This window comes from Nipponia nippon, unplaced genomic scaffold, assembly GCF_047370975.1.
Source record: "Nipponia nippon isolate SJK-2023a ecotype South Korea unplaced genomic scaffold, ASM4737097v1 scaffold_10, whole genome shotgun sequence".
Taxonomy (NCBI): Eukaryota; Metazoa; Chordata; class Aves; order Pelecaniformes; family Threskiornithidae; genus Nipponia; species Nipponia nippon.
Genome location: NW_028262291.1, coordinates 12,428,436 through 12,455,430, shown reverse-complemented (window position 1 = coordinate 12,455,430; position 26,995 = coordinate 12,428,436). Strand labels below are relative to the sequence as shown.

At 37.4% G+C, this 26,995-nt stretch overlaps 1 protein-coding gene and 1 long non-coding RNA gene across 5 annotated transcripts in view; both read right to left on the bottom strand.

Moving 5' to 3' along the window:
• The window catches only part of SBF2 (SET binding factor 2), a 323,859-nt gene that overhangs the window by 238,529 nt on the left and 58,335 nt on the right, over positions 1-26,995 (bottom strand). The window lies entirely within an intron of this gene.
• On the bottom strand, positions 2,292-5,838 carry LOC148057068 (uncharacterized). Its single transcript, XR_015701613.1, has 3 exons — positions 5,743-5,838; positions 4,905-4,977; positions 2,292-2,370 (listed from the first exon to the last, which is right to left on the bottom strand). It is a non-coding gene; the product is annotated as an uncharacterized LOC148057068 (long non-coding RNA).

Sequence of the window (26,995 nt, the reverse complement as noted above, 5' to 3'; positions counted from 1 at the left end):
CACATTGCCGGGTCATGTTGAGCTTCTCATCCACCAGTACCCCCAAGTCCTTCTTCTCAGGGTTGCTCTCAATCCATTCTCCGCCCAGCCTGTATCTGTGCTTGGGATTGCCCCGACCCATGTGCAGGACCCTGCATTTGGCCTTGCTGAACTCCAACAAACCACACCACTCAGCTTGGTGTCATCAGCAAACTTGCAGAGGGTGCACTCGATCCCACTATCCACGTTGCCCACAAAGATGTTAAACGGCGCCAGTCCCAATACCGGCCCTTGATACGTTGAAACACTTGTCTTACTTTCTATTTTAAGTACAAGCATGTTTTAACTTCTATTATTTTTTTTTTTTTCCCTAGAAGCAGAGTAGAAACAAAGCTAAACTGGGGGGGGGGGGGGAGGGAGTCCCACATTTGCCGTTTTACTAACTATATGTTATTTGTTCAGCTATACAAAACAACATCTTGTAGCTTCTGGAAGTGTCTAATCATGCTTGGTAATAGTCAGAGAAAGTCACAATTATATCTATGAATGACATCATGCAGATAATCCTAAACAAAATTCAGATCCAGCAAACTGAATATGGAAATATGCTACTATGTTCTATTGAAAATGTTAAGAATACAGTTTAGGGGGTTTTTGACATCAACATCATTCATACCTGTGTGAACATTGATAAACAAGGTTACAAAGCCAACACAAAAAGAGATTCCTTCTATGACATTCTATGGAAATATGACATGTGATGAAGAAAAAAAAAAGAACGCTGCTCAAAGTAATTTCATTTTAAGTGCCATCTAAGGTATCATAACTATTCATATTGAAAACTCATATATATGAACATGAAATTAAAATTTTAATAGGTCCTTTCAGACCCTACAGAATTTAGGCAAGTTGCAGACTAAATCCTGTATAAAAAGTCTGAAGTTGTTTCCTAATATTGCAATTCTATTTTCATTTTAAAAGTGCTAAATAACAAATGAGAATAAGGGAAAAATCAAGTCAACCAAAAAAAAAAAAAGCATGAAACTTCACTACAAAAAAAACCATCAAAAATCTGGATGAGGAGAGGAAGAACAAGTAGCGCTGTGAGCAACAAGCTACTGAAGCGTGAATTCCTAAAGGACTTAATCCCACTCATTAGAATCTCAGTCTAATAAGGTGTAAGCACTGATAAATTTTTCTTGCATCTGTATACCTGCTCCACAGCAGTCTGGTGTGCAAAGGCATTTTTATTGTACTGTAAGCTTTTTCTAACCTTGAATACTTGTACAGTTCTTCTACTAGACTACCTACTTCCACAAAACTTGTCAGAACTCAGTACTTTCAGCACCTTCTGAACTGCTAGCTCTTTGGCTTTAACAGGATATCTTCACCCTTCCCCAGCTGGTTTCCCAAGGAAATGAGGCTTATGCAGTTCATAGTGTGTTAGTCTATCAGCTTCTCTCCACTCCCTTCAGGTGTTAGATATAAACATACTCACAATAGAAGCAGGAATACAAAACCTGAAATACATCAATAAGAAAAAGTTACTATTAAACTTAATGCATCATAACACTTACTATTTGTATTGCTTCTTCTAAGACCCAAGTAGGGGAAAATTCTGTTTACAGAAACAGTGGCTTAAGTTCAAGAAATGCTTCGAAAACTAATGCATATGCTACCAGAATAATATTAGATCTAGTCTATTTGACAGAATAAGATTAGTAGTAGCTGGATATACAGGGTGGAATAAGCATACACATGAAGTTTGGGGTTGGGTCTTCTTTTGAAAAAGATGTGTAAACTCTTGGACAAAGATATTTTTCTAAGGCAAACAATGAGACTTCCCTTGAAGCACACATTTGTATCCAATGGTCTGGACAACTGTTTTTGTTTGAAGGAGGCAGTCACAGAGCTCAAATTCAGTCAAAAAGGAAAGAGCTCTGAAACAAATTCTCAGAAAAATGGTGATTCAAAAGAGCATTCCAAAATGAAAGACAAAGATTTCATGCCTATTGTATCTTTAAATAGAAAGTGGAAACAATCCAAAGCAAATGGATTTCTCAAAATGTATATAAAATTGCATATTTTCCCTATTAAAGAGATTTATAAACCACTACTAAGATGAACAGAAATTTTTTTTTGCTCCAAAAATTACAGTGGTTTGTGTAACATCATTTGAGACCTACTGTCAGAAGGACTTCATGCAAATATTCAGATTGCATGAGAAATCTTATCCCTACCACAGTCTATCTTTGAAAAAGATAAAATTTGATTACCAGCGTGAATTATCACCTGAAAATTTTGCTGATGAGGAAAACTGTCACTGTACAAGACCAAATGCGTCTTCTCAAGCGTTGACTTGTTTCAAAGGCACCAGGGAGTCGGATGTATCTAATTAGCAGGGAATGCAATGTTGCAAAAGAGTAAGCAAAACACTTCCCAGAGCTGGCTGATAACTTCAGTTCAATGTAGGGCTCACCAACATACAGACCCATGATAAGTGAGCAGAGAGTACATTTTTTGAGAGACAGAAAGAAGATTCTGCACAGATTTTCCATCCCATGAGGAAGAGCAAATACAGCAGTAGAACATAGTTCTAGCTATACCAAGTTCACATATTTGAAGCAGGAGGTTTGGACTCTGCATTTAGTGAAAGTTTAATCTTCACTACAAATCAGACACTTTTTTTTCTTTTAAACCGAATACATTCTACCTTTCCCTAAATCTTCATATACCTTTTGAAGTAAACTGACCTGTTTAAAGAATATAGGTGCAGTAAGAAAAGAAACACGCAGTTACAGGTTTACATAGCTTCGCGTATCTGACTTCCAAGCAAAAACACCAAGGTAAATGGCTATAGCATTTCAAGTTATTTTTGTGAAACGTTTTTAAATATTTTGGCAGTCAAATATTTTGCATCTATCTGTAACCTACAAAAAGGTAATAAGGGTTTTTCCTTTTAAAAATCAACAAAACACACAAATCAATGTTTTAAAGCCAAGCCATTTGTCATTACTTAGATCTCTACTTTATGTAAAGTACCTGAAAGATTACTCATACATCCAAAACCACTGGCTCTTCCTACAGAGTTAAGTTATATTAGCTAATCTCCTTGAAGATCAGCTTGCTAATGAGGTAGATCTGCACAATCTGGTTTTTTAACATCTTTATTGATTTGATGCTAATGTCAAATCTAGCTGAGCAAATAAAGTAAGCTTACTATAGCAACAGATAACCAAAGAGCTTCCTCTAACTCTTCTACCAGGTAGAAGGGTGTTAAATTTCAGTTACCCATCACAATCATTCTCTCTTTGGTCAACCCACTGCACAGAATTGACTACACTATTCCATTTCCACATAAAGATCTCAGTTAAACTGTATTACCCTGCTTTCCATAGGAATAACCTTATGCATCACATACAAGTTCCTCAGGGGGAGTCAGGGGAAGAAATGCAAGAGCGCACTGTTTTAAATATGGAAAGCAAAAATGTAAGGTTTAAATTTAATATGCAATGTTTAAGATACTCATAAATAAGGAGGAATGACAAGTTAATAACCTTCAGCTTTTATTTTCCCTAGATTAGCCTGACCTTACAGACTTTAATAGATGGGATCCTGTTAGTTAAAATGCAACAGTGCACACACACACACCACTCCAATAGTGGTTACTGCATTTTTTGTTAGAGGAACAGAATCATGTCAGCCTCAGATTTTAAGTTTTTTAATTTTGGTAACTGTCTCAGGAACTACTACTTTATAAAGGAGTAGCACCCATATCACCTAGTACTACAGTTTCTAAAAAACAAAATTTTATTTCAGAATCTTATAATGACTGCTGCTATGTTGATTGAGCTGCTTCATTAGTGTGATATAAAATACTTATCCTACACCAGCTGCAGATGCAACCCTGAACCTCAGTGCAGAAAACTGGGTATAACCCAGCAGTGGCCACATCATGTGATATGAAAACGTGTAGCATGAGGCTATGTTATCATGGGTGACTTGCAGAGAGGGAAGCCAATAGCCTGCCCCCCCTCCCTTTTTTTCTTGTTTTGCCTACTAAATACATATTATCCTAGACCATTATATTTAAAGAGAGACTGTTCAGTTTTCAAAGATTTTGCCTACTAATTTCTCTTCAGCCTGCCAGCTGTACTCAGAAGACACTTTTCTTGTGCCAGATGTCAGAACACAAACTTAATGGTTCAACTTATAAAATACTTTCCATCATAATACTACAGCACTTTTAATAAAGGAGGTCACTACCTGTGGTTACCATGGTGACAGATGACCTGCCAAAACAGGGACATCCCCATTTAATACTCAGTGAAAGATTAATTGCTTAAAACCACAAGTAAGTGACAAAGCTATAGATAAAACATCTATACAGCTACTTTATGTCTGAGTGAAATGTCTCCACCAAGAGGTCTAAGTTCCTGTGTCCCCACACAGATAAACTCTTACAAAAGCCATTTTTATTAAGTAGTACTATTGCCACAAAATACAATTCTTACTATAACCTGTTCTCAGCTGTAGCCTAATAATAAACATTCTTTAAATTTTAATAAATAATTCTCTTTAGTTTTGTGGTATTCTCATGTAGTCCACATACAGAACATTTTCTTAATATAACAGTGAGAAGAATTCAGTGGTATGAAAGGCACTAGATGGGCCTCTCCAAGAGCATTTTCAGTTATACAGTAGTTTTGAAGAAAACATCAGCTAAGAACACTCTTTTACATGCTTCTGAAGCCCTGCCAGGACATAAATTAAATGACCTAATATGAATTCTAACTCACAGAAAACTTCATAACTCAGTTGAGACAGAAGAAGGCAAGTTACTGGGACAGAAACAGACTACTACGCTCCACCCATAACAACAGGAAACAACAGAGATGGAATAATGCTAGAGGAAGTTTACTTACCAAGACCCAGAGCCCGAGCGATGCGGTGCTCGTGCAGTGCTGAACACCTTGTCACCTGAGACTGGAGAACGTTCTAATGCAGAATAAGAAATACACTCAACCAGTCTTGAAAAATAAGGTGCATACACACATGTGAAAGACCACAACGCTAAGCAAGACCTTGAATTTTCCCTACCCTTTCACACAAAACAAAAATTGCAGAAGATCCAAATATCAAAATTTATCAGTGACATACCTTGTCTTTCCTTGGGCTAGAAAGATTTTTAACAATGGAACCAGAAAAACATAAGTATGGCCAGACACCCTGAAGTAATCGGGAGTGTATCCAAGAAAATTTGGCTACAAACTCATTTAGGAACAGAAGAGCTTCCAGTTGCTGTAGGACCAGATTGACACCTCACTTCCAACATTGTAATTAGAATATCATGTCTACTGCTCATGGTTTAGAAGCAAGACACCTCAAATTTGCACATCAGAGTTTGAAGCCCCACATAGATGAACTGCTAACACACGAATTTCCACGTACTTATTCCAAAAAACAATTTGCTTATTAAAAGAGAAACGACTCTGCATCATGCCACCTGTCAGTCTAGTAACAGGCAGTGAGCTTGCCCATCATATCTAAGCTTTCATTCATTTCAAAGAGTCCAGAGCCCTACAGCATTGATGTAAAACTTCTTTTCTAACCAAGACCATAGTCCTTGCACAACATGATAATGAAAATGAGCTTCCCAACTTTCATGAAATACATCTGATGTCACTTTTTTGGAGGATTCGGGGAAGTACAAGTGCTGAACAGTACTATCACAGCAAATCTGAGCAATGTTGACCCACTCACCAAAGAAATGCTTGCCAGGAGAACTCAGAACGATTCCAGATACTTGAAGTCATCCGAGGTAACATTTGGTGCAATGAGTCACATGAGATAAATAGGTCATCTGTCTTAGAAGGAAGACGTACTGATTTACCATAGTGGTTAGCTGAGTATGTAAACACAGAACCAAACTTAAAGACTGGAATAAATTTTATAGGAAGTAGACCTCTCCTCACTAAGGATTCAAGAATAACACCAATTACTCCACAGCTTGCACTGGTACAGTAGTCAGCTTTTGCACAACAGCTAACTCCACAAACTGGTATCATCTAGGTCTCTTAGTAACTCCTGAAGAAATGTACTGAAGACAACTTGGAGTAAAAAGTAACTGGTTTCAGTGGGCAGGAAGTCAAAGAAGAACAGCTTGTTCACTTCAGGAAAGCAGTGTGAAATAATCTGACAGCCCAACTGCACTGAGGCGAAGGAACAAACGCCTTCACTGAAATCACCCTCGTGCTTCAAACGCTTGCTTTTGAACCTGGAAGGCTTAGCTAAGAAGAAGGATTAAAGCAAGCGTTCACTTCCTAAAAACCTGGTATTCCCCATTTACCCTGTGAGCAATGAAATGACAGAACTTGGAGACTTTCAAGGACAGAGTGTACTGGGTCTAGTTGCGATAAAGTTAATTTCCTTTGTAGCAGCCCATATGGTACTGTGTTTTAGATATGTGACTAAAACAGTGTTGATAATAAACCAATGTTTTAGCTTTCCCTCAGCAGTGCTTGCACAGCATCAAAGTCTTCTCTGTTTCTCACTCTGCCCCCCACAGTGAGTATGGCTAGGGGTGGGCAAGAGGTTGGGAGGGGACACAGCTGGGACAGTTGGCTCAAACTGACCAAAGAGATATTCCAGTACCTTATAATGTTATGCTCGGTAATAAAACTGGGGGAGTTCTTCCAGCCAAAGTAGATACTGCTCGGAGACAGGCTGGGCTTTGGTCTGCTTGTGGGACATAAAGACTGATTTCTTTTGCATCGCTCCCCCCCACACACCCCCCCGTGTTCATCCCACCTTCACTTACTAAACTGCCTTTATCTCAACCCACAAGTTTTTCCTCACTTTTGCCCTTCTGATTCTCTCCCCTATCCCACTGTAGAGGAGTGAGCAAACAACTGGGTGAGGGCTTAGCCACTGGCCAGGGTGAACCCAGCACACAGAGGATTCAGGAGGTGAATCAGATTTCCTTAACAGGCAATGACATCCAGACTGCAGACAGATGATAAAAGATGACCACAAAACATGGGTCCATTTCCACACTGAAGGACATTGTCTACTTATTTCAGCAAGTTTAATCACTGCAGTACAGCTTTCCCAAGAAGAAAATAATGGTTCCAACAGAGACCACCTTCTGGAAAGGTTTTGAGGTACTGCTTCCATGAAGGTGACGAATTTTCATTGGAAAAGTAAAGATAAACCTGCTTAGAGTAAAACAAATTTACACTATTTTTCTCTGTGATAGCATATTGTAACCAATATACACTGGCTGAATGCCCGAACTGTAGCCACAGAAAAGGAATGCGGGTCTTGTGGAAGCAAATCTAGAACTCTCAGATAAGGAAGACGACTACTACTGTCATAATTCTGGCTTCTTAATGTCATTTCGCTGGCACAAGCAGCCATACTCTCCAAGGCGTGAGGTCTTGAAAACATAGCACTTCAAGCATATATTAACTTTGTCTTCCTGGATTTTAATGAATGACCTGATGCTGAACAGGTTGCCAAATTTATCATGCAGACAGAGAGGTAATATCCTCAAAACGGACTTGTTAGGAGAGCAGCACCTGATGAGCTTGCTGACAAAAACTTGCCTGGCACTAAAGATGGTGCTAAATGCTCTGACTTTAGGTGATGTCAACTCGTGACAGCCACAGGCCCTCAGATCCGGGGAGATGTTCAGTGCCTTTTCAGGAGGACAATCTTCCAATCTAAAGATCTTGGTCATTTTTGTTTTGATAACGGATGACTGGTGGAGCATCTTAACATTTCCATTTCTGTGGTAACAGGGACACAACATATGTGGAGTACAAGATGGAGTCAGTTCTCAAGTTGCAAAAGAATTCAGGAAGCCAGAATGTCTTGGATAAAGAACAAATATAGAACAACTTTTTCTGCCACTTTGAAAAGAAAACAACTCACAGCTATGGAACACTCCATCTCCCCAAGGAAGAGACGTGCCAGATCCATTCCACCTAATGCATCCATGTGTTCTCTCATTCTCCACGCATGGAGCATGAATGTTCCATGAATGGAGTCTGTACAAGGACAATATTCCCTATTCTCAAGTTTTCAAGCGTAAGTGGCATGTTCATGTGGGCTACACTCCAATACAGAACTACAAATTCTGTAGTACTTTAAGTGAAAAATGCATTATTGAAGAAATATTGTTAAAGGGCCCAGGAAGCTGCCTTCTGTTTATACTATCATTCTGTAAAAGATTTATATCAACTGTACCCAAAAGGATTTTTACCCCTCTGGAATAAAGGACAAAAAAAGTACAACCAGGCACAACTGTTCTGTACTGGTGTCCTCTGTTACCTTTTGTTCCGATTTTTGAACCCTACAAGAATTTCAGCAGTGGAACAGAACCAGATGTATCAGAGTAAGTCGTTTCATTCTGGCACATTCAGGCAAAATCTGCTTTACATGACTAAACACAACTAAACCTTAAATATTTAATCTGGGAGAGCTGCCTACCTATCAGTGACAAGCTGCAGTCACTCAGAGAGAACGCTTAAAAAAAAAAAAAAAACACAACAAAAAAACCCCCCATAAAAAACAAACAAGGAAAAAAACTACTCTAGGAAAGAAACCAAAGCCAACACTCCACTCTTGCCTCCCAAAAGAAACTAAATGAAAACTGCATCGGAAGTTCCAAAGGAAAATCATTGAACAGGATCTCAACTGTGGAAAGACTATCCTAAAATTCTTCCAGAAATAAGTAACACCTGTATATAAAGAACATTGGCTTAGGCTAGAATTGTCTTCCCATTAAGCTCTAAGCTGTTAATTCAAACATGCTGAAACAAACACAAGAGTGATATAAATGATTAATGACTGGGAAAGTCAGGGACTTGCTTCGCTTGCGTACATACGGATTATATGCAAATTGCAAAACTGTGAAGAACAGCGGCACACCAGATTTGTTACTATTAAAACTATGCTATCTACAAACAAAAAAATCATTCATGTATACATACAGAGCTACCATATTCCAATCCCAGATACGGGCTATGACTCTAGCACGCCTTCTATCTGATCTATATGCCATTTATGAGTGTCTAAATGTATAAATCAACAATAATTGTAATGAATTTGATTCAGCATATACCACAATCGTAACACTCAATAGAAATGTTAGGAAAGTATTCAGACTCATTACCCAGCACCACAGACATTACAGTTTATTCATCTGAATAAAAATTCAGATGTCTATCACAAAACTGAACCTCCACTGTAAATCCTTAATTAGAAGTGGCACATTTAGTTTTAAAACACAAAAATCAAAATAAAAGCAAACCACTACGGCACTGTTTCCCAGATTCCAGACCTAGAAGGTTATCACTGAAGACCCCCTGGGGGCTACAGGCACCACTGTCTTTAACATGCAACCTCCAAATGAAAGTACTATGCTATTATCCAGCCCTGCCACTACATGCAAAAGGACATTGAAGTGCAAAAGCCCTACAAACTTTGAAATCCTGTGGGACTTGCATGTGTAATACAGTTTGAGTGTCAAATTGCCAAATTACTTCCAACTGTTCTTAAAATGTATCCTTCCAGATCACTGCAGCTACAAAGAGGAAAGAATTTCTCTGCGTGCTGAAAGTGACAGATCAAAAAGACACCCCATGAAACTACTCCAAGATATCCTTCCTTATGCATGTTGTCACCTTAATTCAGTATGGATATTTTTCGACTTCAGGGTTATCCAAAACCTACCAAATGCTCTGTCAAACAGTACAGCCTGGCCTAGCACGCGGAGTTTAAATAAGATGTTACCTGGCTTTACTTTTAAAACATCAAAACTCTTTATCTTCTAGGACGAGTTTTGACCCAAATTAGACCCAGAAAATAAGAGCCAACCAGTGTGCACCAGGCACCCAGCTAACTACTCAATGCCTATGGTAGAATACACAGCCCTTCCAAATCCTTTTGTGAAGTTCCTCATCACCTGTGGCATGGAGGAAAAGGAACTTGTCTCAGCTGCAGGAAGAATATGATCTTGTGATTCAGCTGAAGCCTGCTCAGTCAAACACTTGCCAGCAGCCACTGATAATATCATAACTGCACCTACAACGTTCCCCAGAGGAAAATAACAACTTACATGGTATTTCTGTTTTCAGGATTGTCAGACCAATTTCCACCCGAGACACATGGCTACTGAATTAGCAAAGTGCTGCAGCCTTTTGTACCAGAACTTGAAAGCCAAAGTATACTGGATAAATAAAACATATTTTGTAACACAGCTAGCTAGAATAAATGCCTAAAAATGACAGAATAGACACTTGCCATTTCAGATTAATATATTCAGAAAGGTTTCACTACACAACTAGATTCTAGTAATGTCTTCACATATACAGATTTTTATAATAAAAATTTATGCCAGTTAAGCTTTATTTGTCAAACCGATAGACGATACTTTCTGAAGTAAACATTACTTTTCCCACAGAGGTCTGCAAGTACTCTTTGTCCTGTGCAATGTCATCCAAGTCCTAGTTGTTTTCATTGCATATTTATACAACATTCAATTAAATGTATTTTCAAACACTCTCTCTAAACTGTTCCTATTTGTGTTTCTGTTTGTTATCCAAAACAGGAGCCCTTAAAGATACTGTTACACCATTTAATGGCATACATGCAAAACCCCGCATGACTGTTTTTCCAGGACACGCTTCTAATCCCCTCCTTAATGCTCCCACCAACTATCCTCAGAACAACTAATTCCTAGAGAAAGAATTATCAAAGCAGTTTTCATACCCTACTACATATCTTTACACAGAATTTTTGCTTGCAAACCTTTCAATACTATTTTTCCTCGGTTTAACTATGTATGCAAATATTTTATGAAATGAGAGATTATGCCTTTTTTAAAAGGAAAGCAAACTGTTATTCTAGCCTGCATCTGGTCAAACATCGCCTAGATCACCCAAATTACACAGGAAATGTTAACTTCCATATGCCATATCTATTTTTCTTGTACCACTAATAATATAATTGAAGATGTTTTTCCTACTATCCAAGAATATGAAAAAGTATATTAGAATTTCCTGAACACGCAGCATTAGCCTACCACTTCAAATGTAAAACTATGCTACCATCACAACAAGCATGACAATTTCACATGGTTTTTATTCACCTTCACGTTAATCTAAGTAGTGCATTTGAGGTTTTTCTCCCCAGCCCCTAGGAGAACCCGTATTAAGCTATAAATATCTCAGTTTTATAGAAGAACATCAGGGTGCATGGAACCCTGCACCCTATCAGTTTCCAAAGCAGGAAGGGCCCATTTTGTCCTGGCTCTGTCCTGAAAGTCACTCACTTTTCCAAGAACAGAAGCCAGAAAGCACAGCAGGAGAGGGCAGCAGAGGCTGCTGAAAGCCTTGACATTGCCTAGCAAGAGCAAACCCAAATATCACACATCTTAAGAAACAGCTCTACATCTCAATGGCTAGATCCTGTACTTTCTGACAAGTGGATGGAGAAACAAAAGGAAGGGTTTGAACATGGAAAAAAGGTACACATCCTGACTGCACATTGTTTAGCTCATAGGTCTTGAGGGAAAAAAAATGCCTATACAGAAACAAACTCATAAACTGTCAAAATATACAGTAAACGAAAACTTATGCCTATTAATATAACACACATACACCTGGCTTTCTTGTTCACCCATAAATTCTATATTGTATTGAAACTCTTCTGTTATTCTATTTTGCTTTTTCATTTTTTTCTTCTTCTAAAAAGGAAAAAAACCAGCAACCACAAAAATCTAGAACAAATTCAAGCAAATACCAAAGCCAATAAAGATTTCGCAGTTCTCTTAAGACTGAATGTGTTATTAGCACTAATTCCCCACTCCTCCACAAAGAACATCCTCTAGCCAACTAGCCAGAGCATTATGAACCATACAAAAGGAAGTAGGATAAATTAAAATCTCAACACATTATGAACATCCCAGCAGTTTACATTTACCTGATTTTCTCCTACCAAGAATGAAGTATGTTCAGAAACAGCCAGAGATGCTAAGCTAACCATGCATACCCATAAGAGAAAACCTATTTGGGGGGGTTATTGACTGGATCAACATGTTCAGAAACCTATTTTCTCAGAGACGCCAAGTGTTGTTAATGCCACCTAAGATGCCATCGATAATACTGTTACCACAGGGACATACTACTGCAACAGTTGGGAACAGAAGAAAGCTCTTGAAGATACCATAGAATTTATTGAAAAAAATCAAAACACACCTGTAACTAAAATTTGACTCACATGAAAATTGATTGTACGATAAGGAGAAGTGTAAGATTAGAAACTACCAATAATTTAACTCCTAAACTTGAATGATACACCTCCACAGTGTAGACTGCTTCCAGGCACTAGCAGTTCATCTTTTCTTTAACATGACCTAGAAACTAATATCTACATTATCCGCTAATTTTACAAAGTAAAATTTTGCTTTTGACAGAATTATGAACATCTACCCAGGTAATTTCAGTGTAATCAAAACATTTTTAGTTAGTTTAAGTAAATGGTGCACTTTACAGGTAGAGCAGATTCTTACCTACAAAAATGATGGGCTTGGCGAATTATCACACTAAGGCAATAGAAAAGAAAATGCAATGGCTATCAAAGGTAGTAAGCTTGAATTCAAGCTGTCCTTTTAAAGAATGAGATAAAATGAGGCAGGGAGGGGAGAAAGAAGCAGCAGAGAAGAAGAACAGGATCAGTAACTCAATGAAACCAAATGAAATATATGTAGGAACATAGCATTTGTGATGCAAATTTGATAATAATACACTCCTCAATAAGCCTCATTCAAACCTGCTTTGTGATTCATTGTCAAACAAATAATTCTAGTGATTCATAACAAAAGAATGAATGATCTAATACAGCTTTGAGATAGACAACATACACTCTAGAGAAAGGTTGCCATAGGTTTGAAAGTAAACATTACCTTAAGAAGTGAAACTTTTTCTTTTCAGTTCGCAAAAAAAGGAATGGACCTAACTCTAAATCATTATAAGTTTTAAATAAAATTTTTAAAAAATCCTCACCTATATCACACTACTGTTAGTTTCAGAGGTGACGAGATTACTCCATATTAGCTTAAATACAGCATATTTATTTGGCATATTTATTTCAACAACTTTGTGGATTCTGATGGACTACCTCAAAGATTTCCTTATTGGATCAGTTTCAGTTTGGGAGAGATATACACACAGTACTGCGCAGTAACTGCAACAAGCAGATTCAACTTCATCAGCCCCGCTGGAGTTGTTCTGCATAGGTAAAAGATCAGAATACTTTATATCACATAGCATTTTACAAAACAAGCAAGAAAACAAAACCATAAAAGTCGGGCATATAAATAACTATGCAATATATTTTAAACCAATGGATACCAGTATTGAGTTTCATTGTTTTCAGTAGGAGTAAAAAAAGCCTTCAAATGTAAGTCAGGTCTGAAGAGACCAACACAGAAATACCTATAAATATCTCCATACGTACCAACGTGTTTCATGATAAAAACTTAGGCACTTGACCTAGACTTTTAATAAAGAATATTTTGGAGCTATTTATCCTATTTGCCTTGAATTGTAATAATGTTTTATTTCTGGATGAATGGTAGTTGCTTTCTCTCCCTTAGTAGTAATAACTTCCAATCATTTAATTATATTCTAGAGAACAGCTAATGCTGTAGCACAACATGCCAAAGGCAGAACACACTTAAAAACTGGCTTCCAATGACACAAATTAATAATCATGAATAAAGGCAAAATTAGGTCCTGATACACTTAAAACAATATTCAACTGGTGACCACCTTAGTCCTGCGCAGAAAGGGAAGGAGAGAGGAAAGAACCCTGACCTATGAACATTCATAGTAGAATGACTTTAGCCTCATCTGTACTGCTAACAAAGGTGTACTATGAGAGAATAACAACATTAAAGTTTGGGGGTTTTTTTGCTTTTTAGGGGTGAGTTGGATTGGTTTTGGGGCTTGGGGTTTTTTTGAAAGAGCACATTTTAGATCTAGGAATAATAGAGGCGTACAAGCTAAAAACTGAAACTAGTAGGAAAATGTTCTACGTAAGATGTATAGAAGAATCAGAATGACTCAATCTGAGTAAACTACAGATGAAACTAAAATATTGTTTTGTTCTTCAGTCAAGTTTAAATATTTAAACGGTGGAAGTAAATACTTTCTCTGAGTACAAAATAATTTACTTTAAGAAATACCTTTCATATTCTTTAGAACATACAATGCATTTGGGATGAGGAGAGTACGTGGGAGCTACTACTTTCTAGTAGGGGAAAAGATCAGTAAGAATTCAACTCCTGATGAACGAAGAATCTGTCATATGAGACTAACGTGTCTGAAAGTTCCTTGAGGTTTGGGGTTTTTTTTTGGTTTTGTTTTTTTTTTTAAAGACTACTGAGATGCAAATTGCACATTATTATAAAATACTCATATTGTTAAGCAAGTCCATACATAACATAACTTTCTTTGCTACTTGCTAAATGCAACCTTTTCCATAATATGTACAAATTATTGCAAATTACATATATTCTCTATCTTCAACTAATGTGATCTACTAGTAAGCCTTTCACATTATGTATGCTTGGCCAGGTGCCCTGAAACAGCAGCACAGGACCAGAGGGCAAGTGGAAGTTGGTTATAAGCCACCTTTCCACTTCCCTTACCCTTTGCCTGGTAGGAATAAGACCAGTCCTCAGTGTTATGTACAAAAAGCCTAAGGGCTGTTCTTAAACATGCCCTTCAAGTGGCTGTTGCACAAGCTGAAAATTGCCAAGACAGCATGGCAGCACAAACGTTTCTTTCAGTAACAATTCATCAGCAATAAAATTACTGTGCATCACAGTTCCAGCCCTCTGCATTCCTTAACCTGACAAATTAAGCACTAAGTTCTGCTGCCATTATAGTACAACCAAACATGTCAGTATTAACGGCCAGTCCAAAATATCTCCTTTCTAAGTTAATGAGTCCACTGAAAACCAGAGTATTCTATGTCACATTTATATCTGATGTAATGTAAAAGCTTCAAGCTTTATAATTCCATAATAATAATCAACCCTGACGTTCTCTTCACTGGACCTGCAAGATCTTATTTAACTGCTTTACCCATTAAGGAAATAATTTTTACAATCTAAGGGAAAAGCCATACACTTTCAGGCTTATCCTTTCCTCATTTTTCCAACCTTCCCTCCATAACCAGTGGCTACTGAGGGGTAAAAAAACCAACCAAACAAATCCCTCCACAGCACAGATTAATTCATAAACTATATCTCTTCCACTGGAACATCTGATGCAGAGACCATGAAAGAAGAAAACAGAAAAAAAAAAAAAAGAAAAAGAAAAAATTACTACTATGGCCTATTAGTTTGTTCAGGATGACAATATTTTCAGATGTTACCCAAAACATACATATATACGCAAAAAGAGCATATATAGTATACATTTTAGAAATACATATCTCAGTGCATCTTATTTTAGAAATAAGAAAAAAAACGTTGTAAACTTAAGACTCAAAATTAAGGAAATATGCCATATAATACATTGAAAATTTTCCTCTAGCCCTTCTACAAAGGACATTTTAACACATAAGCCTGGTCCACAAGAATAAAGGATTAAGAGGTATTCTGTTTGATAAATATTGTAAGCAAAACCACAACCTCTATCTTGCAAACATTCTATTTGCCCAAGTAAAAAGTTCTATCATTCTGTTATTATTAGCAAAAGTACCAGTACTTTGAAATCTACTTATCTGATTTTCTGGTTTAGTATGCCAAATAACTGAAATACATATACAGATGAGAGCTGCTCTCTAAATTTATAAGCTGCAAGCTTCTTTACTAATCTAACCAGTGTTTGGTATCAGTCAGAACCCTGACACTGAAAGAAGAGCATGGCAGAAAAACATTGTCCAAGCCAAACAGCCTTCTCCTTTCTAACATTTCTTTTCTTGCATACAGTATTACAGTCTAGCCATCACACATTTAACAAATGCTTGGGATTAGTTTAAAGAACTGAGAAGTTACGGATGACAAGACAACCTTGTGTGTACATAATCTCTACTAACTTTAACTCCAAAAAGTCTCCATGGAGATGTAAGAGGAAAAACAGAACCTCTCTGTCAGAATGAAAAAAGTGTGAGGAGCATCAATACTAATAAAACAGAAAAAGCTACCAGTCAGATGCATAAGAATCTTCCTACAGACGACGCCAGCTTCCTGAAGGTACAACACCTACTTTATATCGACTGCTATTAAGGTAACAGCACGGCTTCTACCCACCTTGCTCAGCCAGGCACACACTACCTACATACCTCTATTTTTCACTTCTCTGCTTCTCAGTTCCTTGCATAAAGTTGAGACTGGGGTAATCTTCCCCAATCCAACTCATTAGTCATTCCTGCAGTCATGACGACAAGTGTAACTATTATTGCACTGCAACAGAAAAGTCCGAGTTACAATTTCAGTCCAGTTTTTCAGTTCTGTAGGTCTAACAGGTATGGCACTGAATAAAAGTAATATTAAAATAATCAGGGAAAAACCCTTGGTAGATTAATTTCTTCATTTATTTGTTACTTTCTCATGTGCTGTGAAAGAATGTAAGAGGGGAAAAAAAAATCTACCAATGACTTTTGAAGTTTTTTCTTTAAATCATGAGAGTACTAAGGATGGCTTGTAAGGTGGCCCTCTACAGACTTAATACATCATGCTGAATCAATTACTATGACAAAACCACACTTAATATTGCAACATAAATACTCTAAGGTGCAACTTATAAAGAAGTCATTTGTCTTTAAACTGAAGTATCCAGCCAGGTTTCAGGTTATGTCCTACTTATCCACAATACAATCATAACATATATTAACTTGAAATTAACAGAGGCAGGACAGATTTAAATGCAAAGGTACAATGAAATGAAACAGGAACATACCCAAAACAATCCCTAAAAGGCCCCCTCCCCTGCCCCGAAAAAAAAAAAAAATATCAAGATATGGTCTCTACTGCTTTCTTCCTTCCCCCATCCTGGAAACTAGAAATGCAGAAGCATTTTAATTTATATGCACAGTATATGGAACCAAGCGAGGCACATGCTTTTCTTATGCTTCAGTTAGAGCACCACAAGTTTGCAAAAGAAAAGCTGAACAAGAGCCAATGCTCTGCACCTCACCGCCCTATCACTGAATAATATTTCAAGCATACAGAGGTTGACATGACTTAGCAAAAAGCTCTTCTGACAGAGAGGTAAAAACCTCTTGTGTGGCAGAAGCAGGTCTTACCTTTTCATCCTCATGCTTTCTGTGTATTACCTCCCTCAAGTGGCTGACCACATACACCATAAAACCTATTGTTATCCATTACTTACTTAAATTAAATGACAGAATCCACTTGTGGATCTGAAGGCCCCAAACTTCTACAGAAAACATATAAAGAAAACAAAAGAAGTGATGTCTGGGGGGTTTTTTAGTTTAGTTGTTTTGTTGGTGGTGGGTTTTGGTTTTTTGTTTGTTTGGTTTTTTTGTGGCAGTGTTTGTTTATTTGTTTGCCTTCCAGGTCTCCCTCGTTTTCATGTAACTTACCAGGGTTGGCTTTTGGGGTTGATTTTTGTTCAAGTGGCAGCTGAGGCAAGTTACTTAATGCTTTCCAAAAGGAATAAAAATATTTTGACAATTATTGAGAAGAGCTGCAGACAGAGAAGATGCAGACTTTCTACTGCCTAACATTTGTAACTTGTTCCCATTCACTTGTTTTAGCAAAACAGTCATATAGAAATAATTGATTATCAGCTGGTAAAAACATCAAGTATTTCAAGAGGCATTGTTTTTCCAAAGATCTCAACAGATAATAAATTGAAAACTCAGCAGTATCATTGGCTTTATAGTACATTCTGTGTCCAGTTATACAATGAATACAGTTTTAAATTTTAATAGGAATTTCTGATATTGTTTGGCATTACCATGACTTTCAAGTGTTGTATGCGCATCTCGCACACTAGGCCTCTGAGGACTTGCATTTCTTAATAACTACATGTTTTAGTAGAAATTTACAAAAAGGAGTTACAGGTTTGCAGACATCATGCTATTACCCTTATCCTGTATCTGTACCTGTCCTCATTTATTTAACCTCATGGACTTCTTTGTTAAGTTTATTGTCAATGGAAAAACAGAGCAGAAAAGAATTTACTAGAGATTGAGTACTCAAACTTCAGAACTTTCAAAGTTAAAAATCTACTTTCAAAATTTAGAAAAAATACAAGGCTTTCCATTAACAGAAAAATTAGAATGTTTAGCCATTGATTTGGAAACAACAAATCCTATTACAGATAAATAAAATGGAAAAAATCCAATTTTTCTGATGCAGGTACAAGAATTGCTATATAAAACTGAAAAGGAAGTTATGAACTTAATAAGATACCTACTCTCAATTTAAAAGGAAAAAAAAAAAAAAAAGTTGTGCTAAGTGTCTGGATCCTGGCTTATTTTTATAAGCATCTTTCCCACCGGGGAAGAAAAAGAAAAAAAAAAAATCCCATTCCTGAATGTATCTCTGATGAGAAATCTTCTTGCCTTACTAATCCTACCAGACCCCAACACTATTGAGTCCATTAGAATAAATAAAAAAAGGCAACTTGGCAACTCCTTCATGACTCAAACTAGAACGTAACCAGACAGAACAATTATTGAAAAAAGTTTCATTATGGCCCTCAATTTAAATTGAAGAGGCCAAAGCCAATCCTCTTATGTTCCCCACTAGGATGGAACATCAGTTCAGTCTTGCAAGATGTAACAAGGCAGCCCTACAGACAGAAATAAAATAATTGACCTAGAATATGCCCATAATCATATGATCTGTATTTTGGCAGCATAAATGCCCAGCTTCACGCCATCTTACCTGGAGGATCAGATGATACATAGAGCAGAACCTACCAGAGCAACTCTGAATAGTCACAGCAACCTCTCCCTGCACCCCAACATCCTCATCTACAGCAACACGCTTGCAATGTGGACCTGAAATTTCTGCACAATCTCTTTGGCACTGCATATACATTCCACGTACATCTGCTACCTCAGAGTTGCATGCTTATAGGTAAAGTATGAACTGATCATAATTTTGCTCAAGATTTTCCAGGTCTTTCTGGAAAGCTTATCTCTTGGGAGAGATACAGGGATTATTTATTCTTAATACCATGCAAAGAGGCTGGGAGAGGGAGTCAACGTGACAATGCTGAACTCAGAAACGCACAGCTATGGGCACAGTACCTCAGTTTCCCCTCAGAGCTTTCTTCTTCTAAATCAGGTAATTTACTTGGACTATGTGATAAACCATCTGATAAAACAGCTCAGGAAAACATTTTTCGTTACACTGGTACAAGCCTCTTACGTCTACTGAAAAACATGAGAAGCACACTGCCTTAGTCTGAAGTAAACAAGCAAGCAAGCTACAATTCTCTTTGCTATCAATGTATGACAAACTTGGATTGTACAGGGAAGAGAGGTGTCTACACTTGCACGTCCGCACTAGGCTAAGAATCACCTAGAACCATAAAGATATGAATGAGACTGCTGCAGCGGCATTCAAATACCTCAGTGCCTGTAGCATACTCTTCTCTCAGCGGAGACGACAGAGCCGCCATCTAGAAGACATTGCTACTGCCCATTCAGAGAGAAAGTTCTCAGGCAACAGATAGCAAAGCTCAACCCAACCATTGCACTAAGTATCCAGAAGGACCCCAAAAAATAGAGAAGACATCGGTTTACATTTTCTCATGTACATTGTCTAACTGTAGGGAAGACACCTGTAGAACTGTAAGCTAGTAGCAAATAAGTAACTATCTAACCTGTTACTATATCTCTCCTTAACTAATCTGGAAAGAATAATTATCCTCAGGCTGCCCATGAAGAATGTCCAACAACAACTGGATACTGACAATCGAGTTTAGCCTGAGTTCACAATTCTAAACATGTTTAAAGAGAACTGCCACAAACACTATGAAGCATGAAGTCTGAGGAAAGGCTCAGACAAAGAAATAGTCACTAAGTTCACTAGTGTTTAAATCTTAAACAGAAGGCTGAAAAAAAAAAAAGAAAATCTTAAATCTAAGATTATTTCAGAGGCTATGAAACAGACTTGTGTAATCTAGACATCATGTCTAGACTATATGAGGAGCAGTGACTATCCATACACAAAATCATTCGCTTGCAATTTGAAAACTGAAGTTAGATTTCACAAGTCCAAGCAAAAGAAGCTAAGCAAGGTACACCCATGAAAAGTCTGAGGTCTGTTGGTGGGGGACAAGGCCAAGGGAAAGAAGCAGCTAAAAAGAATAGATGGTTTTGGTGGAAAGCATTTTGGTTTTGTTTTTCCACTGACCTTTTACACCGTAAATCTTTAGCCAAAACTAAATTTATTGACACTACTGTAGTAACGTACCTAGATGAAGGCACTTAATATGGATATTATTTCAGAACTATCCAACAGGGGAAACAGATATTTCTTAAAGAATGATTACCTCAGAAAACACTATGGGTACTATTACACAAATATTTTCTTATACTTTTTCAAAAAGGGAATTTTTAATTAAGGATAAGACACCCTTACCTACGCAGACTGCATCCCCCACATGGCAACTCCCACAGTGGAGACCCTATGCAGACAAATCTCCCAAGACACGTTCCTTCAATCGTTTCACTGTACCATCCCATTGACAGAGCAGGATTTGCCTTGGGCTGCGCTAACAAGCTCTATAGACCTCTCCATATCAGAATGACAAGTTGTGTTGTGATAGAGCCCTATTTTTTTCCCCGAACTTGAGGATTTGGGCTTCATGTCTGGTTAATGACTGAAAAGGCAAAAGCTTGTATTCTGGTTCTAAAAAATCATACATCTTTTCCCATAGAAATAAGGAAAGATTGCCATGAAGAATAAAATTAATTTTATCCTTGAGATAATCTGGAGTATTTTGTGATGTTTCTTTTAGAAGTTCTTTATGTCTTCTTACCAAATAATACAAAGTATAAGTAAGTACTCACCAACACTGGAGTAAAATAGAACATGGAGCATTATGACACTGTTTACAGCAAATAAAGAGTCCTTTGCATCTTCTCACACATAGTACTACATATTTCATGTTCCAAAAGACTGTCTTGCACAGAGCAGCTAAAAATGCAGAATGCTTATTCTCAAGCTCAATTCTGACATGTTTGGATCTCAGCTGTTTCATTATACTCATTTTTTTCCCCAGAATTCAAAGTGATGATTTGGTACACAGTAAAGTATCCAAATGCTTTGTAAAGGATGTTCTGCTGCCTCTTTGTCACAGAATGTGCACATGAAGGATTACAGTAAAATTAAGCAAGAAATAAAATGCACATCTGCGTAAAAGATACAGCAGCAAAAAAGCAGTCCCTTCTTCAAGCCAAGAAACCAGAAGCCAAACTAAGCATGCTTTACCATATGCATCTTGCTTTACAATAAATACAAGAATCCTTCATAAATAACATTCTTTATAGAGAAGGTAATGTACTTTCTGAAATTTTAAAGGTGAAGGTTAATAAAGCTTTAAGTCTACTTTAAGTTTAGATGTAGTGTGGTTTGTTGTTTTCAATACCAGAAGGATACTCCATAGAAACAAAGTATAACTTGTTAAAGTTGGTATGATGCATATTCAAGGAAAACAATCGTCACTTCTAAAAGCATTTCCAGGTTGGGTAGTTAACCAGTAAGAGAAATATTTCCGTAACATCAGAAAACACATTGATCTTTAGTAAACAGCACTTGCTTGGAATCAAAGGAAATACATACTTGACCCAAAACTTATTTGAAAGATCCACATTTCCTGCTAAATTGCAACATCAGTGTAGCTTAATGCTGCTTTACACTGGACACACCGTCACTCTAGAGCTAGGGAATTATCATGATCTCCAAAAATTTGAAATTACTTTTTAATAGTATTTGCCAACTATGTTAAAAATTAACATCTCTAAGTTCAAGATATTCTTGCAATATGTGATCAAGCCAGCTCACTTGGAATGAAATTTGAACACAGTGCCTATGAACTACAATACAGTTCAGGCAGTAGGGACAGATAAATCCCTCCTGTCTTCACTTCCTCGTTTTGAAAGCAGTATCTTCAGACACATCTCTTTTTCATCTGTCCCAAATCAAAATAATCCTCAAGTCTGAAATCCGTAAAGACAGAATTATCCTCATAAGGGCGTTTTTGATAGCCCACACTGTGACAGTGTTGCAGAGATACCATGCAACTCATTTCTCCAACTGCCTCACATTAGCCTTAAATCAAGTGTTTATTTGTAGTTCCATATCACACATCACTGCAAATTCCTGTTTCGTAGCTTGCTCAAGCTACCCACATCTAAATTCCAATCTGTAAATAGAGTTTAGCACATCTCAACATGCAAGATGTTTGCTCTGAAACTCACTTCCTCCTGATCTACTTTTCAATCCTCTGTAATAAGAAGCTACCTCAACTTCCAAGTCCTTTAGTTATCCCTCCACTACCTTCACAGGATTCTTCCTCTGTACACTGCACACTTGCTCTCTAAAAGACAATGTTTATGATCTCTCAGCTCCTCTTCCAGTGCCCGTTTGCATTCCTTTATTGTAATTTAAAATACCATTTTTCTACAATGCTTCCTGCCTCTAAGCATTTACAGAGCCACCCTCCTTTACTGAGAGGAACTGGACCATGGAGCTGTACAGGCGCACACCCCAGTAGACATCACTCATATATATCACATGCCATCAAACTTCCTGATGGCATGCTTCATTTAAAATTTGTTCAAGACTTACAGCATTTTGTGACTGGAAGGTCATCTCAACTGTCTACTACAACATTATTTTCCCTTCAACTTCATAGCAACTGCCACATTCCTTCAGGTAATGAGATGCACATTGGAAGTCCATATAGAATTTCAGACAGTGCCCTCCTCACCTGCATTCACATGCGTATGCCCTTAGTATCATTTAACACCAGACTACGAATAAAAAAAACCAACACAAGTCAATCTGTTTACTCAATTCTTAACATTAATTTTGTACTGTACATATATTTTTGCATTGATAAAGTTAATTTTAAAGCATTTTTTCTACTCAAAGTGTGAGTATCAGCAATGCATAAAGGATGAAGGCGCAATTTTTCTTCTCTTTTTTTCCCAGAACTAACCAGCTGCTAAGGTTTGTTTTTTTGTGGTTATTTTAAGTCTGCGTGCCATTGCTCACCTACAGGTGATGAGGAGTCAGGAGTCATTTGGGAGTTTCCCACCCTGTACATTTCCTGTGGTTCCAATAGGCTAAAAGAATTAAATAATATTTTGATCTTACCACAGGACGATTTTTACACAACAGCTGTAAAAACGCACGTTAACAATAAAATTTCTGAGCACATTCAATGTTTCCCTCATACAAAACCTTTTCAGAACACAGATGATAAATGAAGCCTTACAAAGAAGAATGATTCACATATCCTGGTAGGCCAAATATTTTGTCTGGACCGACTATAGACTAAAAACACAGCAAAACCAAAGAGTTTCCAGTAAGTGTGAGCATATATTATGGCCCACATGTGTTTAGCAAATATTATTTCCTTACGTACCTGCCAGAATGGCATTAATGCCAATGTTCAGGCTGGTCATCATTTCTACCAGCTGAACCCCACACAAGTACGTGCAAGCCAGTATTGTAAAGCAATACAAGATGATCTCAAGAGAGTTTGGCCCCAAGTGCTTAGACACGTTTTGCTCTGCATTCTCTAGTACTCCATAAGCCAGGGATGTGGCGGGGCGTGAGCAAGGCTCCGCAGTTATGGCCTTCTGCCATGCCAGAATTTCAAAGAACTGGTGTGTCACCATTCAAACATCCCTGCCTCACCATCCGACAGCCCGACACAGCCGTACAGGAATGCTCTGCTGTCTAAAGATAAGAGGACTTACCTGGAGCACCTTTTAGAAGAACAAACTGGAACAGAGATTGAGTAGAATGATCTTCAGGTCAAAATAACAATAGCCCAGAACAATGGGATCAAGTAAATAGCCACAGAATGCAATTCCATCAATGCTTACTTGATTTAAACCAAATGGAAACAAATACGTGCCAGTGATCACGCTTACACAAGGGCAAACGCAAGCAGATTGCCACAGTAGTCAAAATCATCTCATGATGTCATCTTACTAAGCTACTGCACGACAAACTTTGTTCTTCACAGCTGCAGAAAAGTTCCAAACAATACGTTTAGTTTCCGAACCAAGAACAAAAAGAATGAGTCTACTTCAAAAAGCTAATCAAAATTAACACCATTGTTTGAAACATCCACAAACGTCCACAAGTTAAACACTATTTGTTTGTGTTCTGGCTTTCAAAGGTTAACAGTTTATTTCATTCCCTCCTCCCCTAAGAATGCAGCTGCCAGAGTGCCTTAAATTAAGTGAGGAACAACACAAAGAATGTACTCATTTATACGAGATGCTAAAAAATAATATGTTGTATCCAAATTTATTTTAAACCTACACAGATGAACTTTGAAACATCAGTAGTGTTACTGTGGTTTTGTATTTCTTCTAACACCACTAGTCAGTTCTTCACTAAAGCTGAACTTTGTATCATGTGAATTATATTTTGTCCACATAGCATAACATTATTCCACCTTATCTCTAAGCATAGTTGAATAAGTACTGCAAATACTGTTAGATACTCAGGTGGCTGAAACGAAAAAACATCAACAAAGAGAAAGGCCTAAAATAAACATCAATTTGTGATTTTAAACAAGTATGTTCTTTCAGTTTTTTTAGATAATTCTTTTAAAACTGTAATGCAAGAATAAGTATGATTCTTTGCTTACGTGCTAAATCACCTATTTCCTTACTGCCATCTCCCGACCCATAAATAAGCCACACTGCCAAGGTTTTACACATCAAAACGCATTTCCAGTGCACGCACCATTTGCAGTAAAAATAATAATTTAAAAAAAAAAATCCTCAACTCATACTTTGCAATTGTAAGAAACTGAAGGAACTGGTTGCTTGAAATTAGACCATAATTGAAGAAAACAGAGCTGCATCCATGTCCTAGCAAACAATTAAATGCCACTTGACTATGGGCCTGCAATAAATTAATAGAACATAACCTCTCCCTTCTGAGGTTGTGGCAGGCCCAGAATATTAACTGGAGCATACTATAATGTGTCTCTTACAAAGGAAAGCAGATATTCTTTTAAGTAACAGTAAATCATGTTCTTGCAAGTAAGTATGCTACTTTCAGATAGGCTCCCTACAGAAGCAAAGTTTATGTGATCAACTGCCTTTAACCCAAATAAATATTGTCCAGTGACCCCGATTTGAAAAAAAAGTTAGTATTCAAGAGACTTTGTTGCTTGTCCAGTAGCAGGACTACTAGGGACATTCAAGACAAAAGACAAAAGTGTACAGAAAGATGACACTAGTTCTGTTGTTTACGAAACAATTCACTAACTTATTTCTCCAAGTACCCTGCCTCTTAAAATATAGCCCTATTTAAATATACCACAAAGCACCTCAAATTTAATATGCCTTGGAACATCAACTGAATATACTTTCTGCAAATTTATTCACTACATACTTTCAATCATATTTACAGCAGCATCAATTCTATCTCCCAGCTATGATATGTGAGTCATTATGGGGTTCAATGCTCAGTTTTTGTTTTGGGGTGGTTTTTGGTTTGTTTTTGACTAAAGTCACTGCAGGCTGAAACACAAAACATAACTGAAGCTGTTCTTTATATATATATATAAAAGCATATCTATACACACCCAAATATTTTATATACACACATAAATTATTAATTAGTTTCAAAAAATGCAGATAATAAGCATCTTAGAGGACAAGATAAGAATTTAAAGTGATCTTGAAAGACTGGAAAAAGTTATGAAAAAATGTTAGAGTATGACTAAGGAGAACTGCAAAGCTGCAGAGTTCAGTCAGAACAGCGGATTGCACATACATGGAATGGCCAAATAGTTATCAGTTTGGTTAAAAGGGATGTAGAGGTTAAAGGAGACCACAAAGTGACCCTCAGTGTTGTAATGCGGGGCGGGGAAATCAGAGTGATGTCTACACATGGAACTGCCTGCAAAACCAGTCTCACTCTTAGTTTTTGTAAGATTTCATGAAAGTTACCACATCCAGTTTGGTCACCACACTTCAAGAAGAATAGTAATAATGGGCTTAAAACTGTACCAAAGCCCATTTGAGTCAAATGCTATGAAAACCCTTCTAAAAGTCAGACAGAGAAGCACCGGAATAGACTGACAAAAAGTAGGTTGTGAAAGTGCTGTTATTAAGGGTTTTTAAGAATGAGTTAAACATCCACCCGGACCAGCAAAGGCTACAGCTAATTGTGCCTTGGGGGAGAAGAGTGGACCAGATGATTCTCAGAGGTCCTGCTCAGTCTTTCTTAAGATTCAGGACTACAGAAACCAGGGCCGGACAGGACCTCTGGGATTCACCTAATCCATTCTTGTCCCCTAGGCCGCAAGTCCCAACACCACAATGTTTTCTAGTGGTTTTTTTTTTTTTTTCCACAATTCCACACTGTTTACTTCTGAGTTTATTGTTGCCATTGTCACCAGCTACTAAGCTGATGTTTACAGAGAACTGTCCCAACAAATTCCAAGAACTTTTCCGTTAAGTGACAATAGCTACATTAGAGATCATTGTTGTGAATGTATGTTAGGATCACCTTTTCTCACAACTGCTTGTACTTTAGCTTGTATTTATCAATACTGCATTGTCCCAGTTTGGGCTGGGACAGAGTTAATTACAGACAGATCCACTGTGTGGTGCTTAGTTGCCAGCTGGGGTTACACCACAACATGCATTTCATCCAAAATTTTAACATCTGGTCACTCAGTATCACAAGCTCTTTCTGGAGCCCTTCACCATAAGCTTTAGATTCAGCTATCGCAAATGATTTTTTTTT